Source organism: Petaurus breviceps, unplaced genomic scaffold (assembly GCF_028583685.1).
Source record: "Petaurus breviceps papuanus isolate PSGF00001 unplaced genomic scaffold, PetGlider_PUasm1.0 688, whole genome shotgun sequence".
Classification (NCBI taxonomy): domain Eukaryota; kingdom Metazoa; phylum Chordata; class Mammalia; order Diprotodontia; family Petauridae; genus Petaurus; species Petaurus breviceps.
In genome coordinates this window covers 4,764,757-4,783,496 of record NW_027186457.1, presented here as the reverse complement: position 1 = coordinate 4,783,496, position 18,740 = coordinate 4,764,757, and the positions used below count along the sequence as shown (strand labels likewise).

The 18,740-nt window shown below is 38.2% G+C and overlaps 2 long non-coding RNA genes across 2 annotated transcripts in view; one reads left to right on the top strand and one right to left on the bottom strand.

Annotated features, from left to right (window-relative positions):
* LOC138174238 (uncharacterized) overlaps positions 1–18,740 on the bottom strand; it is a 91,632-nt gene that overhangs the window by 59,531 nt on the left and 13,361 nt on the right. The gene's annotated exons all lie outside the window — the stretch shown is intronic.
* LOC138174237 (uncharacterized) lies at positions 2,394–10,688 on the top strand. Its single transcript, XR_011171644.1, has 4 exons — positions 2,394–2,540; positions 2,689–2,778; positions 6,971–7,036; positions 10,326–10,688. It is a non-coding gene; the product is annotated as an uncharacterized lncRNA (long non-coding RNA).

Sequence of the window (18,740 nt, the reverse complement as noted above, 5' to 3'; positions counted from 1 at the left end):
GTGCTCTTTTTATATTAATCAGAGGGTCAATCAATAAATTTATCTTTGTAGTTACATCTTTCAAAGAATCTTCATGATTTTAGCAAATGCAAAAATGCAATCTTCATCAAAGGAGAAACTTCAAGGCATTATTTTGCTCTAATGAATATTTTTATAATCATTCAACAAAAAGCACAATGGGGTCTTATATTCTCTGTTCCTTATAGTGTAAAGATAGTGTCTTCTGTAGACTATCATTTGCAAATATTTGCCTCTTCTTTTCTCATACCTTCATTAAGGTTTCCATCAAATATGTAAGGTATATGTGTGTGTGCCTGTGTATGAATTGTGCCCATGTAGGTTTTATGTATCTACATGGGTTTATCTAGATGTGGCTTGAAGGGAGGTGTGAATAGGCAGCTTCAAAGTCTACTCCACCCAACCTTCTCTAATAGAGATTTTGTTACCTGCCATGAGGAGAGTAGTATGTTGGGGCCACAAGGCTGCTCACTCTGCTTTTCTCAGAGAGGAGATTTTGGATGAGAATCATATCTATGTAACCCTCTAAATAGTGTTGGTCTAATGGAAATAATTTTTAGGTTCAAACTGTGTTCTTGATCAATATCCCTTTAATATAGAAGGAGTGGTCCAAACTCCAAAGGCAGGAATCCATTCCCCCCAAACATGAATTTTATAAAGGTTATAACATAGAGTGAAAAACAGATAAACTAATTTATCCGTGCAGATAACAAACAGAAATCAGGGAAGGTACACAAATTATAACACGGTAAACAATAGAGGGAATGAGTTCTCTCACAAGAAGCAAGATAGCTCATCATAACCATAAATGGTTGAAAATCCCCAATATCAGCCAAGGGGAAATTCCTTAAAATCTCTAATGTGGTAAGCTTAGAACAGGAAAATGTTGGAGATTCTGGCCTCTCCACATATCAGCTTTTTTGTGGAGCTTTTCACTTCCTACAAGGATCTCTCCCTGGAAAGAATATGTATGTGTCCTCTCTCAACAGAAGGAAACTGAGGAAGGAAATGCCTCTCTTGAGCTCTCAACAACTCATCTCATACAAGAATGGAGCATTGAGTAATTAATCTGTACCAGTGAGGAGAGTCTTATACAAATGGTCTTGACCAGGTGATACATATGTGGTGAACTATTCTAACAAATATTTTCTACAAATGGGAAAATAAGCATGTAATTTCCAGTCATTTTTCTCAATCAACTTTTTTGAAATAATATTGTTGTGCAATTATTATTTATTTTTATTATTCTCTACTATTTCAAATATCTTAAGAATCAACCCCTCAATACCTTAAAATTTGTTTTAGTTCCAGCATAAACCTGCTATTTGCCTGCTTGATATGGTCCAACAGCTATTTCTATATGTTTTTTTTTTTACTATAATTTCTACTTCTTTATGTGACACATTAGGAACTATAACGTTAGAGTAGAAATGTGATGCCTTCATTCACGGATGGGCAGAAAAGTTCACAATAACAATCTTGACAGATATTTTCCATGTTTTTCTTATCTTATTCCTTGCAGTTCCAACCTCACATTCTTCCAGTATATTATGGTTTAAATTGGTCTTTTGTCAAGCTTTCTGTAAACATTTTTCCCCTTCACTTTTTCTTGCTCCTTCAAAAAGCATTTCTGTTCATAATCTTCTACTAACTGTCCTTCTCTGACAAATTTTACAAAATGAGGTTAAATTTTCAGTCAATTCTTCCTTCCTGTGTCATGTCTATCTGCTTAGCAAAGAAGACAACAAGCATTTGCTGGTTGCAGTAGTTCCTGGGCTCATTTGGATGCTTCTTTGTGGTGTGTTATTCTCATTAGTTAAATTTTGTTAGAAAATATTAATGGTCTGTGTCAATGTCTATTCTTTCATCAATTTCCCAATTTTCAGTGTCAATAGCATGTTTAAATATGTTTGATTAGGGATTTTTTATGGGAAATGAAGACTGAAAGAACATAGAAAACCTATTTTCACTCTACAATTTTTCCTATGACCAGCTCTTCACTTTACGGTGTGAAACAGAATCCAGCTAATGGTGCATCTTTCATAGACTCTATCCAGGGGATAATAGCTGATAAAGTACCAAGAGACTTTATAAAGTAGAAGTTAATCTCATGACACTGGTCTAAGGGTAGTATTATAAGAAAGAAGCTGCTAAATTTTATTAACATATTTAAAAGTCACAGAGGAATCACAAAGCTCTTTTAAGAACTTTTTGTCAAATCAAGTAGCCTAAAGAGAGATGGAGAGATAGATAGACAGAGACTGAAAGAGACAGAAAGAAAATCAAAGTTTAAAGTCATACAGCATGAATTGAAGAGTTTATCTTTCATTCAAGAGCTTTACCCACCCAGCTCATCCCTTCCAGGAAGTAGGTCAAAAACTTGCTGCTCTGACATACCATGATCAAGTTGAACTGCATCCTAATGGTCAAGGCATTCTCAACTGGTTCCAGTTGAAAACTTTGTCACAGAAGGAAAGACCCCAGGGAATAAAAAAGGCATTTAAGTCCTTTTGCTCTTCTAAGTAAGTATTTTTGAAACCTAGATTAATATTCTGAAGTGGTGTGCGTGCATGTGTGTGTGTGTGTGTGTGTGTGTGTGTGTGGTTTATGGAGTTCTGAAGGTACAGTTTGGTGATGTGCAGTTTTCCTGTGCTTATTTCATTTCTACAGGAAATTCTTGCATGTATTGATCGAAGGCAGCTGTGGACTATGACACATAGGGCAGGAACTAAGCAGCCTTTCATGCAGCTGCAGCACTTGGTAAGACTAAAGTGAATTCCTTCTTCTCCCTCTCTCCTCTCCTCTGACTTCTCTAGTCCCCATCATGATAAGCTCCACTCTGCTTTCCCCTTCCTTCATATGTCCTAGTCTCCTCCCTCTGAAAAGAGGGGAAGTGGGGTTTAGAGACCCATTTTTGTTTCTGGGAACTTTTGAAGATGGAAAGCACCAGGCTCACAGGATGAGAAAGTAGGCCCTGGAGAGGTAAAGGTTTGCCAAGGGTGGCTTAGCAAATTCTCTCTCTCTCTCTCTCTCTCTCTCTGTCTCTCTCTCTCTGTCTCTCTCTCTCTCTCTCTCTGTCTCTCTCTCTCTCTCTCTCTCTCTCTCTCTCTCTCTCTCTCTCTCTCTCTCTCTCTCTCTCTCTCTCTCTCTCTCTCTCTCTCTCTCTCTCTCTCTCTCTCTCTGTCTCTCTGTCTCTCTCTCTCTCTCTCTCTCTCTCTCTCTCTGTCTCTCTCTCTCTGTCTGTCTCTCTCTCCCTCCCTCTCCCTCTCCCTGAATTAGTTACTCACTCTTCCCATTATTATCCAGGCAAATTATCGAATTATCATTTGTAACACTGTCAGCACCCTTCTCCCTCTCCCCCCAAAAGGCAACACACAAAGACAGACTATGTCTGCCTTAGAAACAAAGCATCAGAGAGACCAGCCAGCCTTTGAATCTGAGTTGGTGCCAAAAAATCCATTGCAGTAGCTTTTACCAAGACTTTGTGTACTTTTCCATTATGAAGGATGGAGCTACTGTTTAGTTTTTCCAACCCCACTTTGCCATAATAACTTGAAAAGCTTAGCATAGATTTGGAGTTCTTCACTGATAAATTTGTATATACTGATTGTACCCATGTATGCATGAATTGAATACTAATGGGGCTTCAGATATAATTATGGGGAACATAAAAATGTAGGTCAAGAGAGAATTTTTAACTGGGGCTCATTGTCTCCAAAAGCTACAGTCCCCCCAACTGCCCCAGTGCTATTCAGTATTTATCATGCATTTATTAAACATCTGACAGTCAGACAGTCAATAAACATTTATTAAGCACCTATTATGTGTCATATACTGTGCTAAGCACAGCACACTATGTTAGCTACTGAGGCAAGGGGACATAGGATAAATATGAGAGTTTCTGAATTCATTGATCTCTAAACTCGTATATTTTAAGAGGGAAGATAAGATGCAAATCACTATAGTAGAAATTAGAAAATGGGACATAAAGCATCATGGTGTAGTGGAAACAGCACTAGATTTGGAGTTATTGAACTTGGGTTCAGATATTGACTGTGCCACTATGGACAACTTCTCTGAAACTTAATTTGCTCATCAGTAAAATAAATTCTCTTCATGACCATGCATTTAAGTGCCTACAGTGTGCCATCCAGGCACTGTGTTAGGCTCTGGGGATAATGAAATGTTCCTACTCACAAGCAGATTACATTCTATTAAGATCAGATGGGATGATTTTTAAGGGTCTCTTCTGACTCAAAAATTCCAGAGCCCTATAAATATGTAAAAGTACTACAATGAGACTAAGAAAGTATAGAAGAGGAAGAGATCACAACCAGCTGGGACCATCAGAAAAGGATTCATGAAGCTAATATTGGAGCTGGACTTTGGAGGCAACATGGTATAATGTAGAATTTTGGATCTGGAGTCAAAGGACCTGAGTTTGAATTCTTACTCTGCTACTTAGTGCCTGTGGGATTGGGAAGAAGACAGAAGAGAAAAACATTTATTTACCACCTACTGTGGACTAAATCTCTTTATATTTCTGGACCCAAATTTCCTTTTCTACAAAATGAGGGACTGGACTAGATGACCCTGAATGTCCTTTCCACCTCTAACTCTATGATCCCAGATTTCAAGAGGCAGAGAAAGGAAGAGGAAATTCCTGGCTTTGGGAACCATGAAAACTAAGGTGTTGAGAGGGACAATAATAGAAAACCAAATTGTCTTTACTGTCCAAAGCAAGTAACACTTACCTCAACCAAAATTTACTAAAGAAAACAGCCTTCCCTATAAAAGTATTAAATATTCATGAGCCTAAAGGGTTTCTAACATAATTTGTACAGGTAGATAAATCAATATCTATGGAGTTATGTATGAGAGATTGAACTTTGCTTGAGTTTCCAGTCTGTTATACCCCTGAATAATATTTTTATTTGAGCAATTTTGGGGTATAGAAGAATTTAAATTTCACTACTCTGGGCTCTACTCCTGATTCTGACTTTCTCAACCATGTTCCATCAGCCTTCTCACTCTGGAACAGCACTTTGCCCTTGGCCTTCTCACACTGGAAATATATTCTACACCACAACTATTCCTCTAATTGGTCAGTTACTCCCAGAACCACCATTTTAAGAGGCAAGCCATGTTTCATTTTTCTCTGGGCTCTACTCCTAACTCTCTGTTCTGTCCACTCCATGGCCTCATTCTGAATACCTTCTTCCTTCCATTTCTTTTCAGCTTCCTTTTATGTAATTTCTTCCCCCATTAGAATGTGAGCTCTTTGGGGGCAGAAATTTCTTTCTTTCTGCTTATATTTGCAACTCCAGGATTTAGCATAGTACCTAACACATAGCAAGGGCTTAATGAACGCTTGTCAATGACTTGACTTAAAAAAAAAATTTAAGTAAAAATCTATGAAGAGTTAACTTTTTTTTCCTTTATAAATTTTTATAGGAAAAATAACAATAACTAGAGCTAACAAATAGTGTAATGGCTACCTATGGAGGAAGTAGGGTTCTCCTTGTTGGCAGTCTTCAGGCAAAGGTTGAATGCCCACTTGTTGAAAGCATTGTAGAGATGATCTTTATCCAGGTATGAATTAGATTAGGTGGCCTCCATGGTCTCTTCCTACTCTAAGATTCTGTACTACAGTGAAACCATGACTCCAATTAGAATTGGGTTTATCATTTTATAACTCATAAGAGCAAGAAAATAAATACTGTTAGCCACTTCTACAAGCTCGAACACATTTTCCCATTTTCAGAATACTCTTGGGAAATTGCAATGGGGCATTATGGTGGCAGCAGAAACAATTTAAAAATACAAAGATCCAAATTGTTGAGAATCCCTCCTTCCCCTCGTTATCCCTAGCCCTTTTTCTAACCCTTACCCTGACCTTGTTCATCACTTTTTCTCCCTGTCTCCACTCAGCCCCTCAAGTATTGCCACCCCCATAAGCCAAACCTTTTAGGCAACAAGAGGACCCATGACCACAGGGGTAATGGCAGAAATGAGGTCAATGACCACAGTAGTAGCAGCAAACGAGTCCTTGATGGCATCGATAGTGATGGTGATGATTGAGGTCAAAGAATGAGATTAGAAGAGAATCAAGAAGGAAGAATAGATTGGACCTGAACTGAAAACCAGATAAAATGGTGAAAGGGAATGAGCTGGGACAAATAGCCATAAGAGTGAGACGCAGATACACAGGCTTTACAGTAACTCTAAAAGCATCTCACACTCCCCAGGAAGCCTTTGTCTCCTTCCTCCCACCAAACTGAACATTGATTCTAATTGTCTCTGGTTTCATTCCCTCTCTGATGATCTGTGTGAGAATTTATACATCTTCATTATATCCCACTGAAACCAAAGAATCATTATTTCCCTCACTTTTTTTAGTTTGAGAAAATGAAAGCATAATGCTGTTATTTTTCCTGGAAGAGAAAAAAGCCCAATACATAAAAAGGATGATGCCCCAGATTCTAATGCTATGTCCTTATAACAGCCATGTTCCTATAACAGTAATCACTTCTTTAGGAAAAGGTCTGACTGAGGTTCAGTGGGCAGGGAGAGCAGCAATGGGGGGAAGGAGAAGTGTTTCCTTTCAACCTTATAGTCATTTGCAAAAAGCTGTGATAGTTAGGGGAAAATACCAGGAAGAGAATTTAGAATGCTTATTCTGGGCTTTTAGGGCAAGGCAACCTTTCTCCCTAGACACCAATCATAATTAGGAATAATGGAGAAAGAAACAGAGAGAGGTATGTGACAGCTTAATAGGATTTGGGGCTGAACACAATTAATTCAGTCAGGGATCCTAGAAACTTTACTTTATCATGAAAAACTACTGTACATTGCTTTTATTGGTTATGCCTGTATATCAAATTAAAAAAATTAAAAATTCATGCTTATTTAGCAAATCCATTACATATATTGTCTCATTTAATCCTCATAGCTACCCTGTAAGATGCAATTGTTTTCTCCATTTGACAAAGGAAGAAACTGAGGCTCAAATGTCTAAGTGAGTAACAAATTCAGTCTTTTAATAAGTTATCTATAAAGTACTTTGCAAACTTTAAAAACTCTATTAATATTATTTAAGATTATTAACAGTACTATTATACCATACTTGTCCTATCAAAGAAGCAGAGGGCTTATAGATATTCTTTACAAAAATGCTCTCTGAGGATTCTTTAAAAAAAATCAGCTAGTAGTACTGAGCTGTGGTCCCAAGATGCTTAGATCATCTTATTTGTTTTTTTACTTAATTCATTACTGAAAAAAAAACCAAACTCTGATAGGACAAATGAGAAATCTAACATAATTGTCCCTAATTTTTCATTGTATTTGTATGTATATTACACAGATATATATATACACAGATATATTTATGTATATCATGTCATATATAATATGTAAATAATATGATATAATATATCATCATGTAACATCATATGTGATATAACATATAAAATATAAGAAGTATTATATGGTACTAACATTGTGTACCACATGAAAGTTTTTTCTAATGTGGAAATCAGCTTAGAAATAGGACTCCTTGACAGTTTCAGGTTATCCTCAAGAATAGCAGCAGAGGATCACAGACTCTCCCAGATGAAAAGGAATCCTCTAGGCTAATCTAACCCATCACTAAATTGTACCTATATGGACCTGAGCTTGACTGGCAATGAAAATCTGGAAATGAAAAGCTAGTTCCCTCTTATCAACACCACATTGTATAAATGGAAGAGGAACCCAATCTGTCTTAATGTGTTGGTGATTGAGTCTATCTACCTTCACATTATGTGCCTTGTTGTCCAAGCTATGATTTGTGTAGGACAGCAACCTAGAGCTCATTTCATCCATAAATATATGCATCTTAGACAGAAACTACAAATGGACATTGAATTGAGGCCAAAATTGAAGAAGGAGGAGAGTGGGCTGTGTTGTCTTTCAAAAACCATAACATTCTTTTAATGACTCCAGGGTTGTTCCTGAAACAAAGCCAGCCCCATGTTCTGAATAGCAATACCTTTTCAGTGTTTTTGTATGACTATGAGTCATGAAATACTATAGTCTCCAAAGAATGCAAGCTATCAATCAAAGGACAATGGAAATACATAGTGGTTATAAGTAGACTTTTGTTGTTATTCAATCATTTCAGTTGTGTCTACTTCTTCGTGGCCTCATTTGGGGTTTTCTTGATAAAGATAGTGGAGTGCCTTACCATTTCCTTCCTCAGTAAATAGGCTACAACACATTACAAAAAATTTAAAGAAAGGAGAATCAGAGTATCATCAAAGTAATGTATGAAGAGAAAGAGAAGATGTACTGGTAATTAACAAGAATGAAGAATATTTATTTGATGGACATTCCTTCTACTCCAATTGTATTTTGAGATGTCAAGAAAAAATAAAGAAGGCCCTCAAGCATGTTAAGTCCCCCTCCCCCTTCACCTCTCCATGGAAAGATAAGGACAAAAGTTACACAGGATATGCAGGCATAAATGGGGTTTCAATATCCACAGTCAGAGGAAATATCTACATTCAGGAGATCATAGAACCATTTGGCTATTTGAGGACCTGCCCTATAATATAACTTAGCTCTATGTGTGGGAGTTTCTGTTGTGACTTCCCATATATATATGTTCATGGCTATTTTGAAGGAGCCCTAAGGTGGCCCCATGTCCCTCACATAAGAACCCAGCTTAAGGTTCCCAGAAAGTGGTATTTTGGTTCTTTTTAAGTGACTTTTGAAGACTGTAGGAAATACATTTTTGGAATGTTTGGTCTTTGCCAAGGATATAGAGGTTTTCTTGGGAAAAAAATGAGAACTTTGAAGATTTATTCTTGACAGTACCTTGCCAAATTGTTTCACAAGCCTCTCTTGAACTTTTTAGTACTTACTTTTCACCTGATAATGAAGGCTTGACAATCCATCACTGCTCAAGCTTTTCTCAGTGGGTCAGGCTGGCTAAGACCAGTGTGGCATGAGGGATGGGGTGATATATTGGTCAGGAAGAGCTGGATCCAAATACTGACAGTTATATAGGCTGTCTGAACTTGGGCAAGTCACTCAACTTTCTTCATCCAAAAAAAAAAAGACTATGATAATATTGGTACAAATTACTTGCCAGGGCTATTGTGAGGTTCAAATGAGATAGTGCATATAAAGTACTTTGCAAATCTTAAAGAGCTGTATTAAGATCAACAATGAATAAGCAGCTGAGTAGATGATCCATGGTATATACAGGGTGTCCCTAAAGTTTGGACACATAGGAAATCTCATTATTCATATTTTCAAGAAATGAAACAAATGAAATTTTCAACATTTTATTTAATTAGCATAAATTTTAGCCATGATGATTTCATATGGAATAAAAGCTTTCATTAGCTGTTGGGATCTATTTTCCATATTAATGAGATTTAATTAATTTATTAATGAGATTTCCTATGTGTCTTCTATGTCTCTTATGGCTTCCTATGAAATCTTATAGTTTATATAGATGGCCCTAGATATAGTTTATACTGGTCTTTCCCCTAAAGTCAGAGAACTACAATCTGTCCAAAGGGGACTATACCCTACAAAGGGTGATTTGGATGAAACTAACAAAACTGAGGTCAATGCCCTTCTTCTTCCTGAGGCCCTGGTCCTTACACCCACATGTAGCCTTCCTTCGTCCGTACTCTCCTAAAAAGAGTGGTTTCTATTTGTAACATCAAAAGTCCCTACAAAATATTAGGAAATCCTTATCCCTAGGGCCTATTTTGAGTCCCTTGCTAAGTGAAGAAATAGGATGCTTTTCAGATTCATTGAACCAAACTTAAAATCTCCTATGGGCCATTTTTCAAAAGTGAAATCTGTGTCTGTGTATTTTAGGCTCTCCTAACCCCTGGTGTTTTCCGGACTCTAGCCATAGCTATTCTATAAGCCATGACCCATTCCCTCCTCCTTTCAAATGCCTTGTTGCTTTTTAAAAAATCTCCATGGTGTTTTTCTTCCTCCAAGTTATATCTCCCCCTGGATTTCTTTTTTTTCCCTCTGGCACTATGTAGACCCACAAAAGAAAATTTCACAGGGCTCCATGTCGCAGGCTCTGGTGCATCCAAGATGCTCCACAAAGAAATAAGGAAATAATCCTCTCTCCTTATTTGAAATTTGAAATGAAATAATTTATTTGAAATGAAGCGTCTTCTTTTTTTGCTAATTGTTTGTTTCCTATCTCCACTGTGCCTGCTACCATCTTTAAGATCCCATATAGTAAGATTCACAAGGATGATCTGGGAATTCCTATTTTTTTTTTAATAAAGGAGAGAGAGATAGCCTTGAAGCAAGAGGAGCTGGTTTGGAGTTCTACCATCAGCACATACTGGCAGTTTGATCCTGGTCACACTTGTCTCACTTGCTCTAATCTCAATTGACCTCTCAGAGCTCTAGGCATCTCTCCAATACTATAAATGGCAGAGAAGATGCCAACCTGTATGGGGGGAGGGGCTTCCTACATAGGAATTTCCTATTCCAATGAAATCTCAGGTCTGCTCCCTGTCTTTATCCCATTAAAATGGTAAAAAATAAAGAAATCTGAAATACTCTTCAAAAAGGGCATCAATATTTATCATTGAATATTCTGTTTAAATCAGCTACAGGCTAAAAAGCAAATAGGGCATTCACAACTAGACTTGTAATAAATGTAAATTTGACTACCATTCAAGTGAGCATGAGTCCCTTCTGTTCTTTTCCTATCAAATCCCCTTTAACCTAAGCTAATGATAATGCCTTCCTTCAGCTGTGGCCATTTCTTGCTTCAGAAAAATGCATTCCTTCTTCCCTCCTCATGTGTGTGGCATAGGTTCTATATGATCCTGGAATCTTTTGACACTCCCAGTTTGGATAAGATGACATCTAATGTCCTTCCCATCACTGTGATGATTCTAGAGAATCTATTTTGTCATGACCAGAGAGAGAAAATGAACCTTCATCCAACTTACTGAACCCTTTTTCATCTGGCAATGAAAAGAACTGGGTCATACCCTGTACAATCAGAATTCAGAATGCCTGATAAGAGCATTAGACGATCTACAAGCAGTAGGTCTAACTCTTTTGATATAAAACCATGGAAATACTAACATTTTAAGACCAATTCAACTTTCCTTTTGCATGTACTCACATGAAACAAAACACAGAAAATTTGGGCCACATGACGGACCATAAATTTTCTCAGGCGCTAATGGAAATCAATTTCACCCTCCACTCGTCTTCTCAGCTCCAGAGGCTTTGGGGTTATTGGTTTCTCGAGCCATGACTATATATGTTCTTCATATACTTGTAATTGAGCATGGAGAAACAAACAATATCTTAACAGCCCAGAAAGGCATCTGAGACTGTGTTTCACATTCTTGTGGTTGTTTCAAATGTGAAACATTTTTGGTAATCTCCCCTCGGGGTTTTTAAGCCTTCGATTAGGTCACTACCACGTCCTTTCTGTTCTGTAAAGAACAAGCTCCATATGGTTTAATATCTTCACATAAATCATATTATTAGAACCTGAGAGCATTTCTGTTGCTTTTTGCTGCATCTTAAAAGAAATTAAGTCCCTCCTGAAATGCACTGGCCAGGAAAGAATTTAATGTTCTGGGTGAGGCTGGCTTAATTTTTCTTTATAATTTGGATAAAGAGTTTTCAGTCAAGGCTCCTGAGTCACCCATGGAGGCATTTACTTTGTTTTACTGGCTTGAAGATTTTTTCCTTTTTTTTAAAAAAGCATTCCCTGCCTCCTTCCCACTTTCACCATAAAATGCAAAGAAATAAATGAACACTACCTCCATGCATACAAAACTGGACCTATTTTCTGTAAAATGAGCTAGTCCTTTCTGCTCTTAGATCTATGATCCTATGATGCAGTCAATTGTATTTACCGGGGCTCTTATTTTATTTAAAGAATTGTTTATTGGTTTAAAGACTCTCTTCTTTAAGCATTTGCCCTCTCTTCTCTTCCTCCCTCTTCATCATCACCCTTATGTATGCACGACATAAACACTAAAAGGAGTCACCAACACGGGGACAAACCAGGCCTACCTACCTGCAGAGCTTTCTTCGATTCCTTTTGTAGCTCTCATCTAACTTGGATACTTTCCTTTGGTGCAATTATCATTTCATCCAATGACACATATCTAAACTTCTCCAGTCCTCCACTGGAGGCTGCAATTCTCAGCCAGGTCTTTCCATAAATATGCCATAGAGGAGCCACACAATATGCTAGAGGTACGTGTATGTATGTGGATGTGTGCATATGCACAGATACACACACGTATATAAGGATACTGTACATGCATGTATGCATAGATAGGCATGTGCATTGTGTAATGTGTATATGCATACACATGTTATATACAGACATATATTTGTGTTTGTAGGTGTATTGTATATGATGTATATTATGTGTTTGTAAATATGTGCATGTGCCCACACATATGCATGTGTGTGCATTGTATATACACATATATGTATATCATGTGTTGTATAAATATTTGTGTGTGCACATGTATGTGTATGTATATATGTGTGTGTAGAAATACATATGTATATTTGTATTGTTCGGATGTATGTGTATTTGTGTATATATGTATGTGTTTGCATATCCTTGATTCTTCATTTCCATTTACTCTCCATATCCAATCTCTTACCAAGTCCTGTCAATTCTATCTTCACAACATCACTCCTGTATACCTCCTTCTCTCCTCTAACAATATAGCCACCCCTTTGCAAGCCTTCCTCACCTCCTGCCTGGACTAAGGCAATAACCTGCTGGTTGGTCTGTCTGCCTCCCTACTCCAATCCATCTTCCCCAGAACTATCAAATTGATCTTCCCAAAGTTAAGGTAGCCTCCCTATTCAATAAGCTCCATGGCTCCCTATTACTTCCAGGATCAAAGAAAGTCTTGTAGGCGACTTTTAAAGCCTTTCACAGCTTGGTCCCATCCTGTTTTCCCTACCTTTCCTGCTTTACTCCCCTCCATATCCTTCCTAGCTAATCCATCACCACAAGGCTCCATCTCTATTCTCCATGATTTTCACTAGCTACCCTTTCTGCCTAGAATGCTCTCCCTTCTTTTCTCTGCATCTGGGTTCCCATGGCTTCCTTCAGTACCAGTTCAAATCCCACCTTCTGCAATATGGCTTTCCTGGTGCCCACTTCCATCATCACCACCACCTTCACTGCCAGTCTCTCTGAGATTGCCCCCCCCATATACAGTGTACATAGCTCGTATGAACCTCATTCCTTACACATGCTCTAGACATTATACTGATTGGTCCTTGAGGACAAGGGCCAGTCATGACTTTCTTTGGATCTCCAGAATTTGGCACAGTGTTTGGCATGTCGTCAGCTCTCTAAAATCTGTAAAATTATTTCTGAGAGGCTGGGATCAAAGCACTTAAACTGAAGAGGGGAAGAACAGGCGTTAGAGACAGGTTGCCTCAGGACTGAACCCAGTCCAACCAAATGCCTCAATCCAGAACAGAGAGAGGGCATAGAACCCCCACCTTAGTTACTCAAGGTTAGATGTGGGATCTCATCTGGTTTCAGAGGAATTAATTCTGATCATCTTTATACATTTTGGGAGCTTCATGCATGTTTGGGGCTTGTGTGATTTTGTTTTCTTTCTTTTGCTGATATTACTTAATTTATTTTTGGTCAAGTCAGGAACTCCACTTGAAATGCCCCAGGGACATTTGGGGAGCTCTGGATGCAGGGACCCAAGGGATTATTTTCATATGGACCTCCAGTATGATCACCCTATGTGTTCAAGGAGCCTTGGAGAAATGTTTGCTCTATCCTGTGGGGGACACATGGAAATGTTTTATCCAGACCTCCATTTGCCTTGCTCTATATCCTAGAAGGAAGTATGGAAGAATGTTTACCCAGAACATTTTGTTTTCTCACATGAAAGTGAAAGCATGACTTCCAACTGATCCCAGATCTCTTAGCCCTGTGTCCTAGGATTTTATTTGGGGCCAGCGTTTCCCTCTGAAAAGAGAAACTTAGTTTTTTTCCTTTTCCTTTATCCCTTTTTTCACTTCTTTTTGTTTCATTTCTATTTTCTCCTTCCCTCCCCCTTCTTGTTTTTATTTGCTTGGATTGAGATAAGCTCCTTTATGTGCTAAGAAGGTAAAGTCTAAAAAGGAATGTTTTAAAAAGTTTGTTGAATTTGCATAACTGTATTTGAGGATAATAATGATCTCTAAGTATTTTACCATACTTACTATCTGAGACTCTTTTGTAGAAGAGATGAGCAGACACTTGAAAAAACATTGCTTGAGCCTTCTAGAGACCCTAAGACTGGGATATGGACAAATGCGCCAGACACATTCTATCTAAATTGCTGGGGATAACAAATGTTTAACTGGGAGAAGAGTTTCTGGGGGCCGCCTTTAGATTTGCCCTTCCTGGTCCCAGTGGACCTCTAAGGGTCTTTAGGTCCTACTTCTGGCTACGTAGTAGCCCAGTAATGGGAGCCATTTTGGTACAAGCTGGTAAACCTAAGTGATCCCTTTATCCTGACCCTTTCCTTTAATTCCTTTGGGGGCAGGAGTAAGAATGGAGGTGAGGGAAGGCTGAGTCAGTTAAAAGAAGAGAAAGCTTACAGCTTGCAATATTTACTTTAGGTTCACCAATAAGTATTATGTAGCTCTGAGGCCTTCAGAGAGGGACAGGGAAGAGCCGACTTGTCTCCATCCTGGTACCTTGGTGACCATGGCCATAGGAAGGGTAAACTGACCAAGCCTGACTATTTTACCAGCAATCGTATCCGGGGGTGTTATACAATGCTGAGCTCAGGTAAAATGTAAATTGCTTAATTAATATTCCTATAAACTGCTTTATGTTCTGATGAGGTTTAAGTATCAGCTTCCTAATGAGTTGTAACAATAGTTATAAGTCAAATTACTGATTCCTGTTTGATTGTATCTTGTCAAACAAGTGATTGTGAGTGTCCTTTGTGTAGAAATGAATTACTTGTCCCATAACTTGGTTCATATTATCTGGTGAGCACTCTTTTATTTTTCCTCTTCTTTTGGGGAAAATTCTTGACCTGCTTGACCAGGATGTGGGGGTAGTAAACTCTTATATGTGGGGGTACTTAATGAGTGAAATGATGTAAGATCAGAAAGCCTCATCTTTTTCAGCAGAGGTAGAATTCCCCAAGATTGAACCTATTCTAATTGTATGTTTGGCTCTTGAACAGAGAAAGGAAAGTATTGCAGTCCTTTGGCACAGAAGCAGTTTTCTCATGGTTAGATTACTAAAATACTAAACCTTGTGAATAAAATGAAATATATTTAAAAAGTCAGATATGAAGGACATTAATTTTTTTCTATTCATGGAGACTGGAAAGTGTTTATTTCTCATTATTTATTTATACTTTTTAAAATAGATTAAGTTGAATTTTTCAACAGGAATCTATTGCATGTCTACACTGCACCTACTACTGTGCTGGGATTTGGGGTTAGAAAGACAAACACATGAGAGTCTCTATTCTTATTGATCTTACATTCTACTGGCTGATAGTGCATATGTAAAGAGAAATAAATCAAATTATAGAAAAGGTAGAAAAGGCAATTCTGATTGTTTGGAAGAAAACAATCAGCCATTGGAGAGATTAAGAATGGTCTAGTTTGGGAAGTGATACTTGATTTTTTTTTTATTTGGCTTTTGATTTTCTTTAAAAACACATTGAGTTAATATATTTTGTCTTTAAATCACAGTTAGTTCCCATCCCACCCTTTCCAGACTGATTTCTCCCTTGTGACAATGAAAAACAATTAAGCAAAAACATCTGATCTAGAGTCCGTGTCTGACAATGTATGCAACTGATGTCCTGATGGTCCCCTACCTTTCTCTCTCATGAAGGGGGGGGGGGGCTTTTAGGAGGTGGTACTTGAGCTGAGACTTCCTTAAAGGGTGCTAGGGATTTCAAGAGGCAGGGGTGAGAAAAGAATGCATTTTACGCACTGGGGACAGCCTGTTCAAAGACTTGGAGAAAAAGATGGAAAGTTGTGTACGTGGGGTGGCAAGTCAGCTAGGTTGGCTGGAACACAGAGTACTTGAAGAAGACTGATATGTAACAGGATGGGGAAGGTAAGTTGGAGCCAGATCATGGAAGCTTTAAGCCAAACAGAAAATTTGAATTTTATCCAAGAGACCACATACTTGGGACTTGAAATCCCCAACTATAAGGATGATTTGTGGGATCAAGTGATAGACTCCAAGTCCTGCTGAATTCCTTGAGAAATGATGGAGAGTGACCTAGAGACTGGTTTATAATGGACAGCAGATGGATCAGGTGATATATCTGAGTACAAAAATCTCTGAGGGAGAGGTTGCTGATAACAGTATAAAACAGAAGACCTGAAAGTGGTGTGTCTACTCATCCTGGTAATGGGGAGGGAGATGTGGAATAATAATGGGGGACAGAGAGAGGAAGGATCAAAGGGGAATGAAAGGAGGATGGGGGACTTAGAAAGGATAGATCCAGTACTAGAAACAGAAACCAGGGATGAGCATTTTCTGAGGTGGGGAGGGGGGAGATTTTCTTGATAGCAAAAAGATAGGAGTATGAGAAGTATAAGATAAATTGTACATTGTTAACACGAGAACTGGGTTTCAGAGAATACAATGGAAGGAAAGGGCAGAATGAGATAGAGACACCAGCAGGGTAGGAAAGGATTCATAGGGATGAGGAAGTGTTGAGTGGTAGAAGGAGAAGGAAGATTTTGTCCAGGCAATCTTTTACTCTGGATTAAAGGAATTCATATATGAAAAAGACAATTTGCTAGTCACAGGACAGTAAGTTATCATATCCTTCCCAGTAGCAAGGGGAGCAGTAACCCATATCATAGCTAGTATATTGACTTGATATTTTGGGGAGAGGTCTGGGGGGGATGGAATAAAGTTCTGGATCTGGGCCAGTCTTGGGAACCCAATGGCATGATGGTTATGAGATGCTGTGTGGGGCCTGATATCAAGATGTTTAGTATCTGGGACTTGGCTGGTTGTGGAAGACAGAGCCTTTCACAATCCATCGACAAGGAGAGCTCATCCCCAAGCACCAGATTGTGGAGGTCATAAAACATATATGCAAAGAAATATAAACTAGAATATGTTAAGTGCAAGGGAGATATAAGACAAAATGTTATAAGAAAATTTGAAAGAGGAGAAACAATCTCTGCCTTTGGGCCCATAAATAGCTCGGGACCACCAGGTCTTTACCCTAGGAAGAGAAATCTATAAGGTACAAAAATGTAATATATGTGCTCCTTTAGAACATTAGGAAAAGGAAGAAGGCATGCAAGCTCAGATGCTAGGTAAGGCAAGATGAAGAAGATATTTGCATTTCAAGTGGTTGTATGGACAAGCTATAGTCTGTTCTTGTATTCATTTCTTTTTTTTTTTTGGAGGGGCATTTAGGGTTAAGTGACTTGCCCAAGGTCACACAGCTAGTAAGTGTTGTCTCTGAGGCTGAATTTGAACTCATGTCCTCCTGACTTCAGGGCCAGTGCTCTATTCATGGTGCCACATAGCTGCCCCTCTTGTACTTCTTGTATCTCTTGTATTCTTGTATCTCTTTCCATCCCCTAAAGAAATTTGCAACTTACTCTTATCCCCTACCTTCCATAGGGCTTTCCCCTGCACTCCCTCACTAAGCATCAATACTTCCATACTACTGAGAGTAATAATCCCAGTGCTACCTTCCCTACAGTTCGTAGCCAGGAGGGATCCTTGCCAATGTCTCTGTTAAAAAAAGAAAAAAGTACAGGACACCAAATCTTGTAAATTAGACTAAATGCACTGTGAGTTTCCTTCTAACTCTCAGTTTATCTGACCTATACCACTAAAGTAACAAGATTTCCTTCCCAATCAACTGAATTTCTCTTGATTAATTAATGTACCATTTTATCTATCATCAATTACAAATCAAGGGAATATTTTATCTCATTGCTCTAAATGGTGCTATTTCCCCCAAGGAACTAAAACTGATCATTATACTTCTCCCTGCCCTCAAGAAGTTTACACTATAAGAGTTCCTGGCAAAAACTACTGGGAAAACTGGAAAATAGTATAGAAGAAACTGGGTATAGATCAGTGTCTTACACCATATACCAAAATCAAGTCTAAATGGGTACATGATCTAGGAAATGCAGATACTGTAAGCACTCAGGGAGAGCAAGGAAGAGTTTGCTTGTCAGATTTATGAAAAAGGGAAAATTTGATGACCAAACAAGAATTAGAGAGCATTATGAATTGCAAAATGGATAATTTTGATTACATTAAATTGAAAAGGTTTTGTACAAAAAAAGTCAATGTAACCAAGATTAGGAGGGAAGTGGGAAATTGGGAAAGAATTTTTACAACCAGTGTTTCTGATAAAGGCCTTATTTCTAATATAGATAATTGATTCAGACCTATAAGAATACAAGTCATTCCCCAACTGATAAGTGGTCAAAGGATATGGACAGTTTTCAGAGGAATAAATTAAAGACATTTATAGGCATATGAAAAAAATGCTCTAAATCACTATTGATTAGAGAAATGCAAATCAAAACAACTCTGAGGTACCACATCTCACTGGTCAGATTGGCTAAGATGACAAAACAGAAAATGATAAATGCTGGAGAGGATGTGGAAAGATTGGAACACTAATGCATTGTTGGTGGAGTTGTGAACTAAT